The 17,440-nt window shown below is 41.5% G+C and overlaps 1 protein-coding gene across 8 annotated transcripts in view; it reads right to left on the bottom strand.

Moving 5' to 3' along the window:
• The window catches only part of dgka (diacylglycerol kinase alpha), an 82,197-nt gene extending 79,355 nt beyond the window's left edge, over positions 1-2,842 (bottom strand). For 2 of the 8 annotated variants that reach the window (XM_012957810.3, XM_012957812.3), the window contains exons 1-2: positions 2,728-2,842; positions 1,747-1,800 (exon numbers count right to left, since the gene is read on the bottom strand). The gene's annotated coding sequence lies outside the window, so the exon portion shown is untranslated. Of the gene's footprint in view, positions 1-1,746; positions 2,042-2,074; positions 2,298-2,357; positions 2,691-2,727 lie in introns of those variants that run through there. The other 6 variants (XM_012957811.3, XM_012957813.3, XM_018091693.2 and 3 more) reach the window with 5 other exon arrangements.
• Between the last annotated feature and the right edge of the window lie 14,598 nt (positions 2,843-17,440).

The raw sequence follows: 17,440 nt of genomic DNA on the forward strand, positions 1-17,440 counted from the left end.
TGGTGTGGCATGGAACTAATAGTTTGAAGTGCAAAGTCATTGTATGTGTAACTATAGATCATATTTATGTGTAGTTTAGCCTATTAATGGTTAGTATTACCAGCTCTTTAAATGTGAATGCAAGTAGGAAGAAAAGCCATAACACACAATGTTTACATGCTTGGAACATGCGCAAATCAAATGCTTTACTGGACTAATCTCTGTGAGAAAATTCCCTGTTGTAAAGGCCCAAATCAATAATCCAACACCACAAGAATCTAATAGAAAAGGAAAGTGGTGGGAGGGAATGGACTGGCATCAACCCAAGCCTGGCACAATAATCTGCACACAGTACCTGCTTTATACCATTTGGCTACCTGCAATAAGATGTTTTCTTCGGCACAGAGAAAGTAAATGAAACTATATAAAGATACATTTATACTTTGCCTGCATTTTGAGATGTGTGTATAAGCAGTGTTTTCTCTCTGCCTAGTTCTGAATATATGTATTTGCTGTAATATAACACCCAGCACCCCTGAAAGCATTCAGTTGTCAGCAGGATTCTAAAAGTTTAGGTTACACAACATTTGGAGATCTGCTGGTTCCTGGACTTTTCATATTCGCTGTCTCTCTGGTATTTAGCTTTTGGAGCATAACAATGGAAGCCACAGAGGATGCTAAGGGGGAGGATGATACATGGGGGATGCAGGAGTATAGACGGGCTGTACAAATAGGATTTAATTAAAATGCATGCTTCCATTCATTTATATGCAATTGCTTCTCAGGGCATATTGAGCCATTTTGGCACCCAGGGAAACAAAGCCATGCTGCCACCCCAGGGGTGTAAATAGAGGAAGGTGGGAGGAACATATAGGAGGCAGAGTAGCACACTGTAAGCAGTTTTAATATATGTTTATGAAAAATGTCTTCTAGGGGTGCCCTTAAATAGTTTTGTGCTGCAACGCCAAAACTTCGAATTATTCCACTGCACCTCCCCCACACTTACCTTTCCTTTGTCTTGTACTCACTATAACACTGCTGAACCTAAAGGAGCTGAGTTCATGCTTATGGCACATGCCAATAGAGAAAACACATCCTGCCACAGCATTAGCTCACACAAGGATTATTTTGTTATAAAACCCACAAACGTCTGGATAAAATGTGCCCATGCCATTCCTGTCAGTACATTTGCAGGTGCGGAGCAGATGGCAGCAGAAAGTGCTTCCTCCAATGCTGAATTTCCCCCAGTAGATAAAAAGAACCCATCACCTCTAGCACTACCCTTGGTACCTGCAGGGGCTTTCTGTCAGCCCCTAGTGATTTGCCTTCCCCTCACCTCATGGCTGAAAACACCCCTGTCTGCTTGAACCAGAGCCTTGCATGCAATGCCAGTGACCTTCTCACAATCTGATAATATTATCTCAGCATTCCCCTACAATGGCAGGACGATGAAGGCTGCAGTTCAGCAGTAGCCAGAGGAGGGCTGCGGTTCAGCAATAGCCAGAGGAGGGCTGCGGGCTAACACACAGTATCGGCACAGACATAGACTGTTGGTTCCTTACTGGGCAAACAGAAGGCACCACAAGACAGTCACACGCAGTAGTACAGCAGGATGCGCCTGGCAGCCGCACGGTCTGGCACACACACACACACAAGAGATGATTTACCGTCCCATAAGCACCAAGAGAACTGGCCAAATGGGCACCGAGCCCCCACCCACCCCCAATGACAGAGCGGCTAGACCTGCGCACATACCGTACCCCTTACCTGTTCCACAAGCTCCGGCACGGACACTTCTCAGCCCTCTCTGCCGTCCGTCTTCTGCAGACAGGATGTGACAACAAAAGAAAAGAAAGTTAAAAAGCCTGAGAGGAGAAACTGCTGAGTGGGCGGCGGAGGAGAAGAAGAAGAAAGTAGAGAAATAATGCGTTGGCCCGAGCCAGGAAGTGGAAGTTTTAGCCCCGCGTTAGTGACATTGCTGCGCGGCTGCCCGGCTGCTAGGACTCCGCTAATCACACCCTCTGGGCAAGCCTCTCCCCCGCATTCCCTGACAGCAGGGGCTCGCCGCTGGGATGCCTAGGGAATCCCGTCCTACCTTTCGTGTCTGATCTTTGTACTCACAGGAAGGAGGCAGCCGCTCCCCGCTCCATTCACTCGCTCCTACAGCCTATTATATGGCGGCTCCAGCCCTGCTCTCTCCTTGCCTGGTAACTGCTGCCCACTCACTGCCAGGGGAGGGAGGGAGATTCCTCTACCAGGCGGGTAGCACCCACAGGGCGCCAACAACTACCAAGTATCTTTGGGGCAAATGACTGCACAGATGGCGCCAAGCAGATGATAGAAAAGCAGCCAGTACAGTATTGGATTTGTTTTCTTACCTAAGTAAAAGTTCTTGCATGTCTCAAGCGGGGCCCTCCAGCTGGAGGCATGGCGCCAAATGTGGCCCTACAGAAGACATTTTTGCCACCCTCCCACAATACTCAGGAATTCCACTAGCCTCTTTGGGGTGATATCATTTCATTACAGTCTAGCCCCAAACACGTAGTGGATGAAATGCTGCCTTCAACAATTAGATGGGATGCAGGCTGTCAGGGCAAGGGCTGTATCACTTAGCTAGCCCACTTGGCACCTGGACCCACTAAGTAGGGTCCCACTAAAAAAATGCTCTCATGGTCACATCCCTGAACTGGGTGTTTTTCAAGACAGCTGGGTCACTGGAGGTTTTGACCAAACTAGCTAATAAATCACCTGAAAGGGCTGGTTCTTGCTGGTAGATATGTGAATCCCTCCCTTCCCTGAATTGTTCTGCTGCCTGATCATCTCTTTTAACTGCTTAGTTTCTGCTCTCCATGACAGACCCTCCTCTGCCCTCACCCCTGCCTACATGTTTTGCCACCCCATGAAGCCATCACACTGCCCTCAGTGACATCACCGCCTTAACCCCCACCCACAGGCTGGTATTATATTGTAAAAAAAAGGTAGTAACCCTTCCCTCATACTACCCCCACACTTGCCTTTCTTGAGCTACTACAGTGGCAAGGAGAGGTCACATCACTAATGCAGAGAAGGCAATTAGGCTGCTGTAGAAGACTTGAATTTCCAGTTTAAAGAAGCAATCATATAAAACTTAAGAATGCACCAGTGAATTATACTCCTCTAGATATAGGATTGTGCTTAAAAAAGTTTCAGACTGATTTATTGAGAAATTCGCCCAAAACCCCACTAGCCCCGCCCATCTGTTCCACTTCCTGCTGGCTGAATTCTCTGGATGTGCAGGGGAGCAGGGCTCTCAATACACTGCACTGTAGGATAGGAACCAATTAGCAGCTAGGCTGACCTGATAGAGAACTGAAGCCTGTCTTTGCTTGTGTGAGTGCAGGGCTGTGATTGGCTATCCCCCTCTTACTATGTTTCTGGCAGGGACACGCCCACCCTTCATTTGAAACAGGGACGGATACCTGAGAGGATCTATAGCAGGGGTAGGGAACCTATGGCTTGGGAGCCAGATGTGGCTCTTTGATGGCTGCATCTGGCTCGCTGCCAAATCTTTAATAAAAAATTAACGGGGGCGTGGCCGGCGCACGGCGGATAGAAGACGTGTTCTAAGCCTTAGAACACGTCTTCTATCCGCCGAGCGCAGGCCATGCCTTCCTCTGCATCGCATCCGGCATCCTTGGCACCCACCCTACCTTGCCCCACAGCATCCGCAGCCAAACATATTGTATGGCTCTCACAGAATTACATTTTAAAATATGTGGTGTTTATGGCTCTCTCAGCCAAAAAGGTTCCCGACCCCTGATCTATAGCTATATATATCTATCTATAGCTCCAATAAAGGGGTAATTTTTGCAGACAGTATTCAATTTTAGCCCAAAGTAAAACCAGCACCATGTATTATTCGTAATTGCCTACAAAATTTGTTTTTTTCCCATTTATCCAATATGTCTCCTTTAAACCCCAGAATTTTGGGACTTAAATGCGGGTAGATATCATTATAGTTACCAAAGAGAAAGAGAGAGTATGTTATCTATTTCAGAATTATTATAAATTTGGCTCACACAGGGTTTTTTACACCCAAATTAACTAGATGCACAGAAAGAGTATTTTGTGTTTATGCGTTAAAATTGAACTTTTATTGATAAATTAAAATTAAATTAAAATAATTGAATACCACATCATAAAATCAGATGGACCAAAGTCAGTTAATTTCCTTCCAGTTGGCAGGTGATTCCTAGTTTAGGTTGTTCTATTTATATACGTGAGTAGAAGAATTCATTGTATCACCTAATCATATTTACAGTCAATTTGCCACCTGAAAAATATGATAGGGGGATCTGGGGAGAGCATTAGTGGGTGAACTATATACAATGTCTACACATATAGCGGCGTAGGAGCAATGTCATTGGGAGTGGGCCTAAGACCCTAGCTGGTAATCAAGTACCTATGGCAGCTAGTTATTTATTTCTTAATTGCCTCCCCCTTAATAACTCGATTCGCAGAGCCCGATTAGCACATGCTGCTTAGTGTACAGTTCACTTCAACTGGGGACTTCGCTAGTATACCTTAGCTGCTCAGAGCCAAAAAGACCTCACTCAATCACCATTAGTGAGGGAAGAGTGAGAAGGTAGAGAGCCGCCTATAGTGAGGCTAAATCATATAATTATATCCTGAACGGCAGTCAGCCCCTGCAGCCAATGTTCGCAGAGGATTAATCACAATGGTGCCCGCTTAAGCCTAAGTGTCTGCCTACCCGCTTTGCCGCCACTCACCCACCCTCACAATCGCTCAACAACGGCTAACACAAACCGTATCACTGCCCGAACAGATCAGTCCTGTCAAACCACTGCCTAGTTGCTAGGGTTTTTTTTTGGGCCCCAGCAACCAGAAAGGTGGTGAAGTTCCAAACAGGAGAGCTGCTGCAAAAAAACTAAATAACTCAAAAACCACAAATAATAAAAAATGAAGACTGATTGCAAATTGTTTTAGAATATTAGTCTCTACATTATACTAAAAGTTAATTTAAAGGTGACCAATCCCTGTAATGTCAAACCTGAAATAACCCTATACTAAAAATAAGATTGCACTAAACTGGAACAAGCTGATGATTTAACACAGAATTATTTGATTCACAAACAAATCATTTTTTTATTCACATCCAAAATATAAGTAGGAGGCTAAAAGAGCCAATTTCACTCTTGGGCTTTTGAAATCAAATCAATCATTTTCTTTGCTCTGAAATAAAACAAAAATAACGTTACCGTTCCCATGGCTCACAATTCCAATAAATGATACACCCACGCATGCACTTATAATAATATTGCAGAGTATTCTGTAGGGGATCAATGTTAGGCATATGCAAATCAGCCTTACAGAGAAGAGTCGGAGTTCCTTAGAGCTGCTGAATTAACCTATTGTCAGGTTGTTGCTGTCAGTTGCCTAAAACCCACACAAACAGTAATAGGCTTAAACAGCCACTATATATATACATTCATATTTGATTTTCCCTATGAATTTGCCTACTGGAAATATTTAGATGAATGCTAATTTGTGTTTATTTGATTAAAGTGCTCAGAGGACTTCTATGAGTATATTCATACCAATTCATAATTTGGGGTTTAGATGCCCTTTAAGGTTAAAACTTTTGGGGGTGTCAATATGTTGGGCACACCTCATTGAGGCAAATTGTTAACCTTGTGGTCTTGACTGGTACACATCTTTCTTAAAAATGACGTCTGTCTGGGTCGCTTCTGCCATTAGGCAAGGTGAGAACCTTGCCTCAGGCAGCAGTGAGCGGGCAGTTACCAGAGGAAGCAAAAAGCCACCTCGGGTAATTTTAAGAGGGGAATTTTTGTTTTTCAAAACGATGCAGCCCCCTCTGAACCTGCTCCGACGCTAAAGTTGTAAGCACGGAGCGGGAGAGAGGGGAAGCATTGTGGGTTATGTCACCATGTTTGATCCATTTCCTATTGTATTCATAGTCCCATTTCAATAAGCCATAAGGGAGTGTGGTTTGGAGCCAAGGAGGCATCCAGAGTGTGGACTGTTGAATAGGACATGGGGTAAATGTCATTCTTCAAAACAAGGATGGCTCACTCATCGCCTATTCAGAGAAATACAGTATCAGCAAATACATTTACCTGTACTAAACACATTTGGGTTATGTACTGTTTACAGACTTAAACCCCTGTCATGAAATAAAACAATTTAGTGTAAAGCATCCATCTTACTGCGCACACACACCTGGCACCCTTGCTGGCCAGGTGTCACAATGCATTCGCATATGCAGAAGATGGAGATAAGAAATATTAGTACAATTTAGGAGAAGCAATTATTGCTTTTTTTTAAGCTGGTGTATAAGAAGAAGCAAACACCCACTCATTGCAGATGCACCACTTGGATTGCTAGTGTTATTCTGTATCCACATGGTGAATTCCAAGAATCAAGTTTTCTCTGTACAGAATGGAAAAATATATAATGCCCCCAATGGAGAAACTTTAATGTTCAGTGATCACTTTTCAAAAAATTATGAATGTTGAATTTTTAAATAATTCAAAGCTAGTTATTCCAAGCTTAAAATCATTTTCATGGAGGATGCAGAGCTGTTATAAGAATACCATTCAACTAAATGAATCCAACAGTAAGATTCAACATTTATAAGCATTTAATTATTGCTATGGAAGTGTTTATTGCAATATTTGGTTTCAGTGTTTTAGAAGAAAAAAAGTACTTTAAACTGATTTATTATTGGACTAATATCTCATGTGTACAATAAGGCCTGATTGAACAGTGAGAAATTGTGGAGCACTATGTATGGATTTTGACATGGATGTCAAAACTGGATAAAACCCACCTCACCTACAGCACTACAAATTATATATTTACATTTAACATTATACAATTTACAAATTTAAATAAATAAAATTGAAACCCTCAGAATAATGTTACATACAGTAGAAAGGCATCCACCTGTAAAAAAAAACCCATAACCACCAAAATACTCTTCAAATCTGTCCCTTCAGACCAATTCAACACCTTATCTGCCTGTGTACGGGGACCCCCAACAGGCCTACCCAACCAGTATCTGGCTAAAAATTCGCCAGAAGCTGATTGGGCAGGTTTGGTTTTCCCGTCGGATAGGGGTCCGCATCAGCTCATTGATGCAGTCCTTGCTTCTACAGCTCCTATTCCGTCATTGTAAATTGTCAAATTACTCTTATAACACTAAAAAGCACTAAAAGCTGTCAAGATCATGTAGAAATCAATTAGAGTTGTCCTAGGCAAATTGTTTTTTTTATTTGTAACAAAATTCGTAAAACCCACAAAAAATTTGTGGTTTTCATGTTCTTCCCATTCCTATTTCGCATTTTAACTGATTTGTGCATTTTCAATTCAAATCTTTAAATAATTGACTAGACATTTGTGGTTTTGTGGACATGAGTTTATTTGTGGTCTCAAAAACTGTAAAGCCACTAAAATCAGGATGTTGATAAATCTGCCTCTTAATGTGTAATTGCCACTGCATGAAACATTAACTTTCATAGTTTACTAGGAAGAAGATTTGGGTACCAAACCACAATGGAGGCAATGCCCCAAAAGAAATCTTTAAATTCGCTGCCACAGCCATGTCCATAAAGCTGTTACTCAGACTATAAATGGTGCCAGCAAAGCACGCACAGACCTTGAAAAAACCAGGACCATCTTGCAAATATGGTGGGTTTCCAGATACTCCACAGAGGTAAGAGGTGAGTCCAGGCAGCTGGCCACTGGGACAGAGAAACTAACTGAATTAGAAGAGAATAGAGCTGATTAGATAGTAAGTAACTTTTCCTCTGCCAATGTCCATGCCTTTGTCAAAGTATGCCATGGATATATGCCATCTACTTGGAACATAAATAGACATCACTTTTGCTGCCCATTTTTTAACATATTTACTTTTGGATTACTCTAGGGGGCATACTTATTATAAAGTGTAAGCCAACATCACTGGTGCAATTAGAGTTTAACATTCACCTAAAAGTTGAAAAACAAAAGCAATTATATGATTGGTTGCTAAGGGAAACATTAAAGGTGATGTTGGCTTACACACTATAATAAATATGCCCCATGGTCTGTTCCCATGGTATTTTGTTTTACTTCCCAAGACTGTCAAATATTTCTACTGTCTGCCCATTTTCAGTATGGCTAGGGGATTCTTAGCCTATAATATCTATAACATCCCTATCACCCTTGCTCCAGTCCTAAATTAACACTTTCCCCCTGAAAAAGCTAATTGTGCTTTTATATATTTTTTATTGTTGTTGTTTTGCACTTACTTATTTTTTCCTACTTTTGTCATTGTTTTGTTAATTTCTAGTTAGTTACAATGGAACCCCTTATGAGACTGCATAGCTGGGAAACAAACCAATGTTTCAGTGTCATGCTATGCTATTGTGTGAGGGCATGCCTGAATATCTGGCATCAGTACCCACTGCATCTCACTATATATAATGTGCCTGGGGTTCCAGTACCCACTGCATCTCACTATATATAATGTGCCTGGGGTTCCAGTACCCTCTGCATCTCACTATATATAATGTGCCTGGGGTTCCAGTACCCTCTGCATCTCACTATATATAATGTGCATGGGGTTCCAGTACCCTCTGCATCTCACTATATATAATGTGCCTGGGGTTCCAGTACCCACTGCATCTCACTATAAATAATGTGCCTGGGGTTCCAGTACCCACTGCATCTCACTATATATAATGTGCCTGGGGTTCCAGTACCCTCTGCATCTCACTATATATAATGTGCCTGGGGTTTCAGTACCCACTGCATCTCACTATAAATAATGTGCCTGGGGTTCCAGAACCCACTGCATCTCAATGCATATAAATATAGACTGCATCTCACTATATATAATGTGCCCAGGGTTCCAGTACCCACTGCATCTCACTATAAATAATGTGCCTGGGGTTCCAGTACCCTCTGCATCTCAATGCATAAAATGTGCCTGGGGTTCCAGTACCCTCTGCATCTCAATGCATATAATGTGCCTGGGGTTCCAGTACCCTCTGCATCTCAATGCATATAATGTGCTGGTTTTGTAAATATAGACAGCATTTCACTATATATAATGTGCCTGGGGTTCCAGTACCCACTGTATCTCACTGCAGATAATGTGCCTGGGGTTCCAGTACCCTCTGCATCTCACTGCATATAATGTGCTGGTTTTGTAAATATAGACTGCATTTCACTATATATATATAATGTGCCTGGGGTGTCAGTACCCAATGCCTTTCTCACTGTAAAACTAACTAAAACACATAAGCTAACTGATTATAAACACAAATGGATGGAGAACCCCTCACAGAAGTGCATGCATGAATACATTTACATCCTAAGCACTGCTACCCATACTTTTCCCCAGTATAGTTGGGAGGTTCATTTTTTATGCCAGCAGCGATTCCATTAAGTTTCACATAAGCTTTAGGTCAGTCTATGTATGGCCCATTTTTAGCCTCCCCAAACAGAAAAGTCACCCTTTGCCTAGTGTCTTTGGTCTCTTCTTTATGTCTAGGTGCCTCTGAGCTATGAAAGACTGTAGGGAAGGCTAATTTTCATATAGACATATCAATCAAAGTCGACTTACAACAAGACCATATGATACTGTAAAAAAAAGTTTTCCTCCATAGATAATTCTGCGTGGAATGCAGAATGCAAAATACTGACAGGCTTTACCCTTTAGTAATAATTTTGATCTGCAATTTAAGAGAACTCGTGTGGGCTTAGAATACTTCTAACAAAGGTCAAATTTGAATGATATATTGCCACCCTTATTTAAAAGCATTTTCTTCCTAAATCAACCCCATAAGAAGCATATTGGCTTAGATGTAAAATGCACATTTAAAAAGCAGAAATATCTCTCTGCCTCAGTACTAACTAAATGCAATATTATTAGGGTATTTAAAATTCCATTCTTGATTGGTACCTAATTTCAGGATTCCATGCTGTTTCTGAGCTGCCTGAGGAGTACAATCTGCCTCCCACTTTTCAGTTCTCACAGCCAGCAGTAATGACTGCATGAAGGAAATCCAGAAATTTCACTTCTGGTAAGGCTCTACAGGTGGGAACACATTTTGATTTATATAAATGATTTGGAAACAATGAACCAGGGCTGCTGAATGTGAGAAAAACAACTCTGTGAACAAGAAAGGCCTTTCTGTACACCCACATAAATAATCTAAATGAGAACTAAAGCCGAGGGTAGCATATAATACGATATCAAAAATAATTTTTCATCAAATACCTTTCTGTATATTGTTAAAGTGGAAATACTGTACAGCTTAACCCATTCATTTATGAGATCATGTGCTTCCTAATAATATCAAACAGGGCTGCCCTATACCCACGAGTTAGGAGGGATGTTTTCTGGGGCACTGTAGACACCCCTTATGTTTGATATTATCCTGATTGCCTACCTATGGAACACAGCATGTCCATATTTCATTATAATATCTGGTACTGGTAACTACCAATATTATATTGCAGAAAACGGCCTGGGGCCAACAACCAACTACATGGGGTCATAAATGAAACATTCTTGGGCACTCCTACCTCATGATTAAGTTAATAAGGAGGAGTGGCCCAGCAGGGGATACAAGGGGGTCCTAGCCATTGGAGCTCATGCTTTTGGGAGCATGTGCCCGGTTTTCCAGCTCATGCCTCATGGAGACACAACGGAAATTCCGAATTTGTAACGTACCTAGGATTCCTGAGTGTTTTAGTACTTTTTATTTTAAAAATTATTTTGCAAGTGTTTGTCTCTATTTACTTTCATAATATTAAATTAAAAAAATGTGATATATGTTGTTGTTGTTGCTTTAAAATGAATCCTTAGAATATAGACACATGAAAGTTTCTGTCAGTGTGAAATTAACTCTTTGTTTGTGTGTGAAAGTTATTTATTTGCTAATGAACTAGACAACTAGAGACAAGGGAGTTTGTTTGAATGTAATATAACCCCTTTGCATTAGTAGAAACTAACCCTAACTGTGGTGTGTCTGATACATTGGTGTAGTTAAATATTACCTAGTACAGAAAGCAGGGAAATACAGTAGAACGCCTTTCCGCCATTTTGTTGTGGTCCCACCAATTTGTATTTATTCTTATGGGCTCTCTTCCCGGGATTTACGTTTTTATTTCCCGCATTTTGCGCTGTTTTTTACATTCCTCTTCCTAGCGAATCGCTTCTTTTTCCCCATCGCTTGCGATCGTGGGCGCCATCTTGGGAAGGTCAGCGTCATCACTTTCGGCTGGTAATGCATACTGTGCATGCGCACCTATCCGGGAGCTCGGAAATCTCGCGAGAGTTGCACAAGCACGGGGGATTTTATGACTGCACTACAGAAACACCGGTCCTTCATTAGAGGTTACAAGTTATGGATTTATGGATTCTCTTTAAAATGCTACAGATTTTTGTTTTAAAAGTACAGGTACATGGATGTACATTTTGAAGTCAAAGCCCAAAGCCAAAGCCAATGGGGTGTCAGTGGTGGGGTGCCTCTGTGTCAGTGTCCTGTGGCAATGGGGTGTCAGTGGTGAATGCTATTGGGGTGGAGAAAAGGGGTGCCTCTGTGTCAATATCCTGTGGCAATGGGGTGTCAGTGGTGAACGCTCTTGGGGTGGAGGGGGGGAAGGGGTTCCTCTGTGTCAGTGCAAATCAGCATGTGGCATCAGTGCTGAACAGTATGTCTAATGTATGCTCTAGGGGTGGAGGTCTTATAGGGTGCCTTTGTGTCAGCATCATGCATCATTTGTGGTGTCAGTACTGTACTACTGTATGTTATGTATGTTCTCAGGGAATTGGTGCTAGGCCACATAGGCCAATGATCCCCAACCAGTGGCTCACCAACCCCTTGGATGTTGCTCCCAGTGGCCTCAAAGCAGGTGCTTACAGTATTTTTGATTTCCTGGCTTGGGGGCAAGTTTTGGTTGAATAAAAACCTGGCATAATGCCAAACAGAGCCTTCTATAGCTCTATATAGCCTTCTATAACTATGTTGCAAATAAAAAATGGTTCCTGTACATATTTCCTTTAAATAGCTTACATTTATGTGTCTTTAACAAATTTCCCTGATTTTACATTTTCCCTGATTTTACATCTTTTTTCCATGGTCCCTTGAAAAATGTAAAATGGGGGTTCTACTGTAATCATTTTAGGTCTTTAGCCACCTATTTTGTTAAAGGGATTCTGTTTATGGTTTATTTTTTATTTCTAAATTCCACAGTTTACATAGCAAATAATTCACTCTACCATTTAAAAATTTGTTTTCAAATCAACAAATTTTTTTTTCGTTGTAATATTGGTGTGTAGGCACCATCTCTTTTAGAAGGAGCCAGTGCTACTCATTAGAACATGTATTTTCATGACAGTATTCCTTTAAGTATAGTAGTGTATGAGTTTTGTGGGTGTTGGTTTGTTTTGAGGCATCTTACTAGCCTAATCTATGTGTAAGGTGGGTGCCTCTGTAATTCATAAAATAACGAAAGAAAAAGAAAAAGGGGCGTATGCAAAATTGGGGAGAGGGTCCATTGATGAAGCTTCATCTTGGTAATTCCACAGTAACATCAGTGAAACTCTGAGCTATGATCCTGTTTTCTACTTTAGTATAAACTTGTATGTAAGTCTGCTATATAAAAGATATAGATATATAGAATTTCACTTGCATACAGAAATGTTCATGACTCAATGCTTTTAAATATAATAGGAAAATCTTTAACCTTGGGTCCCTAGGCACCCTTCAATGCATGGGAGGGGTTAACCATTCCCTTAGCCCAGGGATCCCCAACCTTTTGCTACTTGTTAGCCACACTCAGATCTAAAAAGTGTTGGTGAGCCACACAAGCATAAAAAATAAGGGCTGTGATTAGTTATTTGGTAGCCCCATGTGGACTGCTAGCCTGCAGGGGGCTCTGCTTGGAGTAAAACAGTGTATCCGTGCTCACAAAACTTACCTCCAAGCCAGAAACTTAAAAATGGGCACCTACTTTGAGGACACTGGGAGCAGAATCAAAGGGGGTGGTAAGCAACATGTTGCCAGTGCCATTCAACTCCTGTACATCTCCAGTGCTTCGTAATCCATCAATTTAGATGTGTCTGGGCGGCATGCCGCCCCTAAATTCCTGCTCTTTGTGGCCTTCCAACAAATCCGGGCCTGATCACACTAGGCTCTCCTGAAGGACATATCTCCAGCAGCATAAAAGAAAACATCATAATGACAATTGCCAGACATAATCAAGACTCTCTATGACTTGGTTAAGAAACACTGCTGTAAAGTGGTGTAACCCTTTCTTGGCACATTCACTTAATTTGGGCTGTATATAGGCGTTAGTACAGGAGATTTTCGTTCTCTTTGAATGATAAGATACTGGGAACTGGGATTATAGCTTACTGAGGAGCACACCTCAAGGGACTTCCTAATAGGAATAATCACACACAGTTTTGCAGCAATATCAAACTTTATATAACTGTTGAAATAGAATGTAAAACAGCTTAGGGATAACTGAATTTCCTGTCCTGAGGAACTTGTGCAGTCTATCCACTCCTGGCAAAGTCTCTGTAGGTGCCCAGTCCCAACTTGGATCCGGATAGACCCCCCACGCCTTAAATCAGTTCAGTCCCTTCCCCAAGAGCTTTTAAATCCCTCCAGGTAGCGCTACCTGCCCCAGAGCACCTTCCCCTTGGAAAAGGTGGCTGCTCCCACGTAGCAGGCAAACGAGAAATACCTGTTCACACCGGAGGACACTCGCAGAGATTTCACCGAGGACTTTGTAAGCACTGGCAACCAAGCAGACTCTTATCCTTTCAGTCTGAACTCACAACACTTGGTACTGGCTGCTCACTCTGTATCTCTCTTCCAACAACTGGCAAAAACAACAGGGGCTCCCTTTTATCAACTCTGGGCCCACCCCTTGATTTTTGGCTCCAAACTTAAGCACACCTCTTCCCAGACATGCACTGGGGCATCCAGCCAATCGGGTTCCTCCCCAGTCAGTAGCTAGGCTGGATGATGTCACAGACTGAGAAACAGGGGACAGAGTTCTCTGATCCCCTACAATGGGTTGTACCTCTCTAGCTGTTTTGTCTGACAGACTTGGTGTGCAGATGTACCTGTACTGTACTTTCCTCCATTTTGCAGGGGAATTTCTGCCACTCTGCCAGAAGTGATTAACATATCTTTCCAGCTCTATGCTTTCTTCTAAAATTCATTTGAAGGCTTTATTTCTGGCTCACACTGGGCTAAAAGTCAACCAGCCAGCAACAAAGTCAGTGCACTCGTGGGCGGACAGGCAGAACTTAGCATATACTGAACACATGTCATGTTCTTTCAGCCTTTCTGCACCTGCTACTAAATTCACCTGTGAATCATAACAACTGTTTTTATTTTGCATATTTTCAGGTTAGCAAAAGAACTTTTTTGATATTTTAAATAATCTTCTCAGAATCTACATGGCAAGTAATATATATTTGCTTATAATGTTATGTAAATGGAATAGTAAAATGACTTCACACCACCAAGCTTGTAGCCTATATGTGGCTGCCGGAAACTGCAGCTGAGCAGCCCAGCAGATGAACTGATGACTTATCTGCATGGCGAGATCTACACTGAACTGGCAGGAAGCAGGAAGTGCCCTGTCTGCACACCCCCTGGATATAAACATGCACCTGTTACCTCAGCAAAGCTGCCTCCAGCATGGGTGTGCATACTGCAGTTACTACAGGCAATGTTAAAATTAAACCAAAATGTACCAAATGCCCTAAAAACGAGTGCTGAAATGTGAAAATTAATGCATTCTGTCTCACTAATGAAGCAAATCAGCTCTACCTGGAAAGTCGCTGAAATCACCCTGAACACACACAATCTTTTTATTTATTTATTTATTTATTGCTTGTTTTATGCCACACATATGGGAAAACTTCTCACTGTACAAATTAGATTTGTTTTTGGAGTTGAAATTTTTAAAGAACCAGTGCTTAAAAAGTTCCAAACTTAGATGTATATGAAATATGCATAGTATGCAAGCTGCTGCACAGGTATATGAATTCCAAGAAAGATATGTATGGATCTGGAAACCTGTTATCCAGAAAGCTTAGAATAATGGGAAGGCCACCCCCATCAAGTCCATTTAAAGAAAATATTTCTAGTTTTAAAAAATGATTTCTCATTTCTCTGTAATAATAAAACAGGGTCTTATACCTGATAGTAACTAAGATACATAACTCTATATTGGGGGCAAAACAATCCTCTTAAGTTAATTTAATATTAAAATGTTTTGTAGCAGACACAAGCCATTGGATACTGACATGCAATTTATACTGACCGACTACTGTGCTGCTGTCAAGGCAAGATGCTCACGCCACCTCATGGCAGAAAGTTGCCAGTATAATTTGAGAGTATAGCACATTGCACGGCAACTGTTAGGCAGTTTAGGAAAAGTCACATCAGTACCGTTACCGCTGTAATTCTACTGCTGGAGTTTTTGTGATTAGCTGTCTTCTTTCATAATTGCAAATAAGAAGAAATGCTCATTTTAAAGTGACTCAGTTCTTTTAGCTTCCCAGCAAGTTACTTACCATTAGAGACAATCCTAATCAGAGTAAACTAATTTAAAGGAAAACTATACCTATAGATTAAATACTTACCAAAATAGACTGTATTTGACCTATTAATGAATCCTCCCAAACTGACACATACATATAAGTAAATAAAGCCCTTATACATCTTTTACCTTGAGCCTTGATGGTCTGTGTGCTCCCTCAGAGATTACCTGACAGGAAATAATGAAGCTTTAACTGTAAAGCTGGCCATACACGTGGCGATCTGACGATGTTTCGTACGACCATCGGTCGCACGAAACATCGTCAGATTCGCCACACACCATTCAGGGCTGAATCGGCAGGTAAGGAGGTAGAAACAATAGGATTTCTACCTCCTTCTGCCGATTCAGCTCTGAAGGGAGAATTTTGGTCAGGCGCCTTCTATGGCGCCCGATCAAAATTTTCTAACCTGGCCGATCGGCGAGCCGACCGATTTCAGCAGCTTCCTGCGATATCGGTCGGCTCGCTGACATGCCATACACGCACCGATTATCGTACGAAACGAGGTTTCGTACGATAATATCGGTGCGTGTATGGCCACCTTAACAGGGAGAAGTGTGGGAGTAAAAGATCTGGAGATCTTGGTTTGTGTAAGATCACAGTGAATGGTTTGTGCCAGGGGCAGCCTTGAGTATCTACAATGGCTGTTTTTCAGATTAGGATTGTCCAAGGGTGCATACTAATAGAAAAGTCTATTTTTATTGTAAGGCGATAGTTAAATGGAAGTACTTACTGCTACTGGGACTATGCGCTTTACCAGTAAATTATACATGTGACTCTCAATCTTTAGGTGTGGGCCCTCAGGTATTTTAAAGGCAGGGTGTTGCAGAACTGTAAAAAAATGGAGAAGTTCGCCATGTGAACATCAGATTTTTTGTGCCATTATTTTACGTAAGTTCTGGGGGAAGAAAAAAACGCACAAAAAAATTAGGCTGATTTTACAGCTACTTTTATGCAAAATACATTGGGGTCTATAGGCATTTTTTTGCTGCAAATATTTGACAACAAAATTGTTATTTTTGTGGAATATTGCCATGAATCAATACTTGCTGAAAATTTTATCATTGCTATTAACATTTAAAGACTTCATTCTTTGGCCATACACACCAGCCAATAAATGAATAATGATATTTTATTATGCAATTTATCGTAATGCATTACAGTCATCAAACCCGTCATACCCACCCGAATGGCCCGTTAGGCCCTCGAGGGACCAACTGTCATGTCGGTTATACATATGTTTTTAATACACAGAATTCCCAGGTGGCTGGTCTTCTTTCTTAATAAATTTAATCATGCACCTGGGCAATGAGGGACAGCAAGTATGCTATCTGCTGGAATTCACTCTCTCTTTATATATACATATAAATATATATAACCAGCTCATCTTTAAATAAATTTGTATTGTTTTTAGAAAATAATGGTATTCTTTTTCTAGGCTGATGACACAGGTGGCGACTAATCTCTTTGAATGCTTTGAATCATAGGCTAATGGCAGACGAGGCATAGGGAAGATATTTTCGGCAAGTGGAAAAGCGCTTGCTGAAAATACTGCCCTACGCCTCCTACATGTGCCTGCACCCGAATGAATGAGATACGCTCGGGTGCAGGCACATGTAGCCGAAATACGCATAAAAATGCGATACTTTCAAACTCTCGTGTTTTTATGCGTATTTTCGCTACTTGTGCCTGCAACCGAGCGTATCTCATTTATTCGGGTGTAGGCACATGTAGGAGGCTTAGGGCGGAATTTTTGGCAAGGGTTTTTCCACTTGCCGAAAATATCCGTCTTACGCCTCACCAGACATCAGCCATAAGTGT

The sequence above is a fragment of the Xenopus tropicalis genome, chromosome 2 (genome assembly GCF_000004195.4).
Source record: "Xenopus tropicalis strain Nigerian chromosome 2, UCB_Xtro_10.0, whole genome shotgun sequence".
In the NCBI taxonomy this organism is placed as follows: domain Eukaryota; kingdom Metazoa; phylum Chordata; class Amphibia; order Anura; family Pipidae; genus Xenopus; species Xenopus tropicalis.